The sequence below is a fragment of the Carlito syrichta genome, unplaced genomic scaffold (assembly GCF_000164805.1).
Source record: "Carlito syrichta isolate Samal-C Ts95f unplaced genomic scaffold, Tarsius_syrichta-2.0.1 Scaffold278419, whole genome shotgun sequence".
NCBI lineage: Eukaryota > Metazoa > Chordata > Mammalia > Primates > Tarsiidae > Carlito > Carlito syrichta.
In genome coordinates, this window is record NW_007222515.1 from 799 (window position 1) to 9,039 (window position 8,241).

The 8,241-nt window shown below is 41.1% G+C and overlaps 1 pseudogene; it reads left to right on the forward strand.

The window, feature by feature from the left end:
- Positions 1-1,051: 1,051 nt before the first annotated feature.
- On the forward strand, positions 1,052-1,514 carry LOC110595135 (annotated as a pseudogene).
- Positions 1,515-8,241: the final 6,727 nt, after the last annotated feature.

Below are 8,241 nucleotides of genomic sequence, written 5' to 3' on the forward strand. Positions count from 1 at the left end.
CCCACAGACATAAAAAAGAACAAAATCATGAATTTCACAGCAACTTGGATAGAATTAGAGTTTATAATACTGAGTGATCTCTCACAGAAACAAAGATCTGAGCATCACATGTTCTCACTCATAAGTGGACCTTGAACAACAACCGTAATACTATAAGAAAAGGATTGTCAGTGGCAGGAAACTATGGGGGGGGGGACAGGGAGGGAAAGGGAGGTGAGATTAACGGTAGTCAATATCTATCTGGGGAAAGAGAGGCACACCTCATTCACAAGGGTAACTGCACAATGAATATTTGTATACCTAACCCTTAACTGTACCCCATAACTTTAAAATATAAATATATATTTTTTTAAAAAAAGAATAAAAACACTCTTACTACCTACACTGCTAGCAGCATGGTCCAAGGCATAACATCTCTCATTTGAGTTAGTGATTTAGCCTCATAAAGGTTCTCATTCTTACACATTTGTTCCTTTTAATCTATTTTTTAGCACAGCCACCAGAGTCATCATGTCATGTGAAAATCTAAGTCACGGTATGGTCACTTCTCTACTCAAAGCATCCTGATGACTTTCCTTCTTGCTGAATAAGAGGCAGTGTTAAAGTAATAGCATATAAGGTCTCAAGACTTACATATGTTCTCTCCATCCCCAATGGAGAGGTCCAACGACTGCTTCCTTTCTGACCCTGTCTTCTACTCTTCATCCTCTCACTCACTCTGTCACCACACTGGAATCCTTGCTGCACCTCAGCGCATTTACCCTTGCTCTTCCCTCCCGCCTGGAATGCTATCCTTAGATACTAATATGGCAATCTTCCTCACTTCATTCAGGTTTTTACTCAAACATTATTTTTTCAGCAAGACTTGTCTTATGATTCTAATTAAAATTTCAACACGTTCATAGACAATCTCTTTACCCCCTTACTGCTTTCTTGTCTGATTCTTCCCATAACAGTTGTTATATAAGGGCAGAATTTGCATCTCTTTTGCTCATTTCTGAATTGCCAACATCTTCCAGATACCTGGATCATAGTAGATCACTAAAAAAAAATTTACCCCTGGCAGATCCACATGGAGCGTGTGTAGGTAGGCACAGGGCTGACTCTCTGTGCCCGGGGCTGTGCTGCCATCCTGGATACGGGCACATCCCTCATCGCAGGACCCACTGAGGAGATTAGGGCCCTGAATGCCGCCACTGGGGGACTCTCCCTGCTGGTGGGGGAGTACCTCATCCGGTGTTCAGAAATCCCAAAGCTGCCCCGTCTCCTTCCTCCTTGGCGGGGTCTGGTTTAACCTCACGGCCCAGGATCACGTCATCCAGATTTCTCAGGGTGGCGTCTGCCTCTGCTCGTCCGGCGTCCAGGCCTTGGACATGTCTCCTCCTGTAGGACCCCTCTGGATCCTCGGCGACGTCCCCTTGGGGGCCTACGTGGCCGTTTTCGACCACGGGGACAGCAAGAACCAGGCCGAGTCCGGCAGGCGCGCGCTCGCGCTCTTGGAGCCAGCCGGCTAGAGCCCGGCCCGCGCAAGCGCAGTTCTCCCTCTGACGCCCGGGCTGGGCGCGTGCGCACCGGGTGGTCGCGGGAGTCCCGCCACCCGGTGAAAATCCACTGTCTCCATGGGGAAAAAAATTACCAAGTTGATAACTACATTAATTAATGATATAAAATTGGCCAATCTTTGATTAGAAACAAGTCTCTCTTCATCTCTTTGTACTTGAATTTCTCTGTAAAATAAAAGTTATAGTACTCCATCTAACTCATTGCTATTTCATCATTGATCGTGAATTTATGTTTACAAAGCCCTTCACATTTCCGAATATAAAGGACTGGGAGAGGAGATGTTCGTCTTTAGAGGTAAAGCTGAAAACAACTTTGATCTGGGAATCAAAAGACCTGGGTTCAAGCCGGGCTCGGTGGCTCAGCCTGTAATCCCGCACCTTTGGGAGGCTGAGGTGAGTGGATTGCCTGAGCCCGCGGGTTCGAGACCCGCCTGGGCACCTAGACTTCATCTCTACAATAAATCAAAAAATCAGCTGGGCATGGTAGTCTATACCTGTAATTCCGGCTACTTGGAAGGCTGAGGCGGAAGGATCGCCAGAGCCCAGCAGGTCGAGGCTGCAGTGGCCGGAAGCGGCCACTGCACTCCAGTCTGGGCGACCGAGTGAGACTCTAACTCAAAAAAAAAAAGACCTGGGTTCAAATGGATACGAGACCTTGGGCACCACTTTATATTTCATATTAACATAACCATCACTTTCCTTTCTACCTCCTAAGATTGCTGTGGACTTCAGAAGCAGAGCATAAAATATAGTAAGTATGCAGACAACACTAGCTTCTTTTTTCTTCTATCAGTGACATCCCCCAAAATATTAAGGACCTAATGCTAATAATATCTGTAAGACCTATTATTATTTTTTGTTGCCGGTTGGTTACCTTCATTTTAAGATACGAAGTCTTTAGTGGATTTAGTCCATATGGGCTGATTAGTTTAACTCAGTCTCATCTCTGTTGACTCTATCCATACCTTGGCCATACGTGAGTATCAGTGTCAACTCACGCCTTTCTTATACGACCTTAAAAAGCAGTCCATAGTTCAGTCTCTGATGACAGTTCTGGAGTCCCTAGGACCATGTGTGCTTATTAGGCTTTCTTTATCTGGTGCCTGGCAAGAAACAAGTGCTAAAATCAAAGGCTAAGTAGGAAATTTTCATTTCTTCAGGATTAAAATTGGTACTTCATTCACAGCATTTGGGGAATGACTGCCTTCCACCTTTCCTAGTTTATTATTATACATACAGACATAGAATATTTCACAAAATAAAGCAGTTGCTATATCCTAACACATGTAGTTTTTATATTTAAAGATAAAATCAGAGAGGCTGATACACAAAGAAACAAGAAAGGTGGAGTTATGAGACCTGGACTCTAGAGTCATTTGTTTTTTCTAATTGTGTACTCTTGTATGATTAATTTACTCTTACCAGGACTCCATTTGTGTGTGCAGGTATCTTTTCTGTAGAATGATTTGTGTTCTTCTGGGTATATTCCCAATACTGGAATAGCTGGGTCATATGGAAGGTCAATTTCTAGTTCTTTCAGAAATCACCACACTGTCTTCCAAAGAGGTTGCACTAGTTTGCATTCCCACCAGCAGTGTAGAAGCATTCCTTTTCCTCGTCAGCAACTGTTTGATTTTTCATTCTTTTTCTAGAGACTTTTGCAAATATATTCATGAGGAATGTTGATCTAACACTTGTTCCTTGTGATAAATGTGCTCGTTCATTATTTACATTGCAATTTTGTTGATCTCATTAAACTAGATTTTAAGTGTTCCATTCTTCTCTAATTTAGGAAGTGTTTGTTTAGAAAGGTTTTATTTTTTCATAAAGATTATAGACTTCATTTGTGTAGTCACGTGAGATAGGAATTTTCTTTGGGGAAAGATTTTTGATAACAAAGTCAATCTCCACTTCAGTCATCTATTGTTGTGTAATAAAGCATATACAAATTTAGTGACTTAAAATAATAACAATGTATTGTTTTTTTCACAAGGTTGTGAATTGCCTAGTTTTGTCCATTCACCTGGAAGGCTGGCTGCTGTGAGCTCAAGATGGCTTCAGCTCCCCAGTCTGCTAACTGGTGCTGATTGATGACTCAGCATCTTTCTCCATATTTTCCTTCATCCTGGGAAGTTTCGAGAAAATATTCCAAAAGATTGAAGGTAGTAACTGTAAGGTATCATAATGCCAGGTTTCAGAAATTACACACCATCACATTTTGTTGATTAAAACAAGTCAAAGTGACATTGTTGGATTCAGGAGAAGGAGGATAAAAACCCACCTTTGAATAGGAAGAGGTACAGAGAAACAGAGACAGCAGAATATATGGAGTTATTGTAGCTAGTCTTGGGGGAAAAATATCCACCACAATTTATTCTGGCCAGAATAATCTACATACAAAATATACATATCTCCTTTTTCAGATCTCCAAATTCTCATTCAATCGGAGTATCAGGTTTAAAGTTCATGATCTCATCATATAAATCTGTTCCAGATATTGATGAGGCACTTTGGATATAGTTTCTCAAGTACATCTCCTCTGATAGTGTTTTGTTTGTTTGTTTGTTTGTTTTTGAGTTGGAGTCTCACTCTGTCCCCCAGGCTGGAGTGCAGTGGCATACTCAGTGCCACTCCAGCATCGACTTGTTGGGCTCAGGCAATCTTTCCGCCTCAGCCTTCCAGGTAGCCAGAGCTACACGTGTGCACAACCACAACCGGTTAATTTTTTTATTTTATTGTAGAGATTAGGTCTCCTGAGGTTGCCCAGGCTGGTCTTGAGCCTGTGGGCTCAGAAAATCTTCTCACCTTGGCCTCCCAAAGTGCTGGCATTACAGGCTTGAGCCACCATGCATGGCCATTAGTATGCTTCTTAATCTGGAGATCTATGAACTAAAATGATATTATCTCCTCTCATACATACACTATATAATGTTTACAAAGTGGTAGGATATTGACTACATGCTTCTATTCAAAAGGGAAAGGACAAGAGACTCATGGAAGTACTGGTCTAAAGCAATACTCACCTCCAGCTGTAAACATGTTGTTAATTCCACCTTCCACACAGGTAGGGAATGTTTCTTGATTAGGGCCCTGAAAGTTATTCCCTAGCCATTGGTTCTTCCTATATCTTGGTCTTTCCCCAATAGCGTTGTAATTTTTCCCTCTGAAACATCTTTCTTTTATCATAAGAAATGGTTGTGTTTGCAGCTGAGTGACTTTCTCAGCAAACTTCCAGCCTGTAGAAAGTTAGGAGCCAGGAAGTCTTTTTCATTTTGCAGTGTCTTTGACCTTTTTTGTCTAATCTAATACAACTGTCTTAAAACTTTATGGGCTTTCTACTATATATTAGGTTATCATCCATTTGACGAGAGAAAACCCATTCCAACAAATGATTTTACAGGCACGTTTCTGTACTTTGGACATCATATCAGGATAATGCTTTCAAAAGTCTCAGAAGCTCTTTTGACTAGCTAAGAGCACCTAGTAAGCATAACCTTGAATTTTTACAAGAGTTTTAACAAAAAGTTTTGTTTTCTTGTCTTGGATTGACCTATGTCCTGAGACTGTGTCTTACTTTGAGAACACTATGCCTGTTAGAGAGACTGAAGGTGCAAAAAAGTTTCATCTTCCAAACTAGCACACTTTGGGCCCTTCATATTTCTTTTAATTGTGTAGAAACTGAAGAGCTACTGCTTTAGATTGACTATCCTCATACCTGATACAGGTAAAAACAAGCAAACTTATAACTAACAATAACAAACCACTTAATTGACACTTTCCATCTTCTGCTCGGATGGATTCTTATCCTTCCCTCCTTACAGTTAATGCTCCATACAGGAGAGAGAATGATCCTTGTAAAGGTGCATGGCACCACTACCTCAAATGGGATTTCTGAAGAAATTAAAAGAACTTCTCTTTCTCAAAATGTACTGATATCTGAGGAGAACTGTAATAAATATACATATCTATGATGACAACAAGTGTGAATGGCAGCCCCTAAAATTGTGCAGTGCAAAATTTCCATAACTAAACTACTGACTTTGCCCTGCTTCATGTTTAAATCTTATGATGGCTTTCTTTCACAGTTAGAAGAAAATTAAAAATTCTTACCTTCTTGTATGAAGAACATATAAATAATTCCTACAGACCAATAATATAATAGGCAAAACCTTTTAACGGATTTGATACAGGTGAACCCCAGAATTGAGATTTGACCTGAGAGGTCAAGTGGGTTTTTGGCTTTGTGCTGGGAGGAATTCAAACACAAGCCATACGTAAGAGACAGGTTAAGTTTATTAAAGAAACAAATCCATAGGCAGAACAGCCCATGTGCCTGGTTGGGTTATCAGTTGGAAAACAAAAGCAAGTTTATTGAAATGACATAAAGCACAGCACCTGGGCTGGTCTAGGGAAAGAACGGCAGCCATACATAACTGGGTTTTAATTTTTATAGCTATCTCTTGATTATATGCTAGGCAAAGAGTGGAGTTTTCAGGGGTTTTCTGGGACAAGGATAGGGAGCTCCTGGAATCGAAATTACCTCCCCTTTTTAAACCTTACAGGGTAACTTCGGGGAGTTGCCATGGTAATTGTAAACTGTCATGGCACTGGTGGAAGTGTCCTCCAGCATGCTAGTGCATTATAATTAGTGTATAATGAGCAAAAAGGACAAGCAAAGGTTGCTTCCACACCATCTTGGTCTTAAGTTGGTCTCGGCTGGTTGATGACCTTCAGTTTGGGAAAGTAGTACTGCTGGATCCCTATCTCAGACTCTCTACAAAGAATGATATACAAATGGCAAATAAGTGCATGAAAAGCTGTTCAACATCATTAGATAGGAGGAAAATGCACACTCAAACCACAAGAAGATGGTTCTATGCACCCACTAAAATGGCTAAAATGAAAAAAGACTGATAACACATGTTGGAGAGGATGTGGAAGAACCAGAACTCTCATACATTGCTGAAGGAAATAAAAAATGGTACAACTATTTTAGGAAACTGTTTTGCTTCATTTAAAGTAAACAATACACCTGCCTTATGCCCCAGAAATTACATTCTAAATATTTACTCAAGAGAAATGAAAAGATATGTCAACACAATGAGTTGTGTACAATACTAGTTTTAATCATGACAGCCAGAAACTGGAAGCAATTCAAATGAACACCAACAGGAAAATTGAAAATTGTGGAATTTTCATACATTAGAATTCTAATTTTTCAGCATACAAAATAATAGACTAACAATACATGCAAAAAACATAGATAAATCTCAAAAACATATTGAGCAAAGAAAGCCTTTGCCAAAGGAGTACATAGTCTGTGATTTCATTCATTGGAGTTCTAGAATGGGTGGAATTGATGCATGGTCGAAAAACTTAGACTGTAAGCTTTAGGAGGCAGGAGGAAGATTGGCAGAGAGTGGGGAGTGAGAAAACTTTTAGAGGTAAATGGAAATATCCTATATCTTGTTCGAGATGATGGTTACATGGGTAACTATATTTATCAAAATTTATCTAAGCTGAGTCAGATGATATATGCCTGTAGTTCCAGCTACTGGAAAAGCTGAGGAAGGAAAGTCCCTTGAGCCCAGGAGTCTGAGGCTATAGTTCTCTATGAATGCACCTGTAAGCAGCCACTACACTGCAGCCTGGGTAACACAGCAAGATCCTGCTTCTAAGAAAAAAAATGTTATTTAACTTTAAGGTATGTGTATTTCCCAGCATATCAATCTTACCTCAATTAAAAATAAATCTTTGAGCCAGGCTCAGTGGCTCAGCCTGTAATCCCGCGCCTTTGGGAGGCTGAGGTGAGTGGATTGCCTGAGTCTGCGGATTCGAGACCCACCTGGGCAGGCGAGACCTCATCTCTACAATAAATAAAAAAAAATTAGCCGTGCGTGGTAGCGTGTGCCTGTAATTCCAGCTACTTGGAAGGCTGAGGCAGAACGATCGCCGGAGCCCAGCAGGTCGAGGCTGCGGTGGCCGGGAGCAGCCACTGCACCCCAGTCTGGGTGACAGAGTGAGACTCCAACTCCAAAAAAAATAAAAATAAAAAATAAATCTTTGGACCAGGCACAGTCATACGTGTAATCCCAGAATTTTGAGAAGCTGAGGCAGTAAAACTGCTTGAGCCCAGGAGTTTGAGACCAGTCTGAGCATCAGAGCGAGACCTCATCAACAAAAAATTTTAAAAATAAAAATTTGGGCATGATGGCATGTGCCTGTAGACTCAGTTACTCTGGAGACTGGAGTGGAAAGATCACCTGAGCCCAGGAGGTTGAGGCTTTGGTGAGCTATGATCATGCCACTGTTCTCCAGCCTGGGCTACAGTGAAATGCTGACTCAGATAATAAATAGATAAATAGAGGATAGGTAGATAGATAGATAGATAGATAGATAGATAGATAGATAGATAGATAGAATTTTTGCCTGGCTCTGACATAATTTTTCTCTTGGCTACCTCTCTGATCTCATATCCAACTCTTTTACCCCAGGCATTACAGTTTTCTCACTGTTCCTCAGACCCACCAAATACTCTTGCCTAGTCTTTGCACTTGTTGTTCTCAGCTGAAACGCTCTTCCCTTGGCTTGTTTCTTTGCCTCCTTTAGGCTTCTGCTCACCTAAAATCTGACCACTCTGTCTGAAACTTTATGCCCCGACTTATCCCCAGATGTGGTC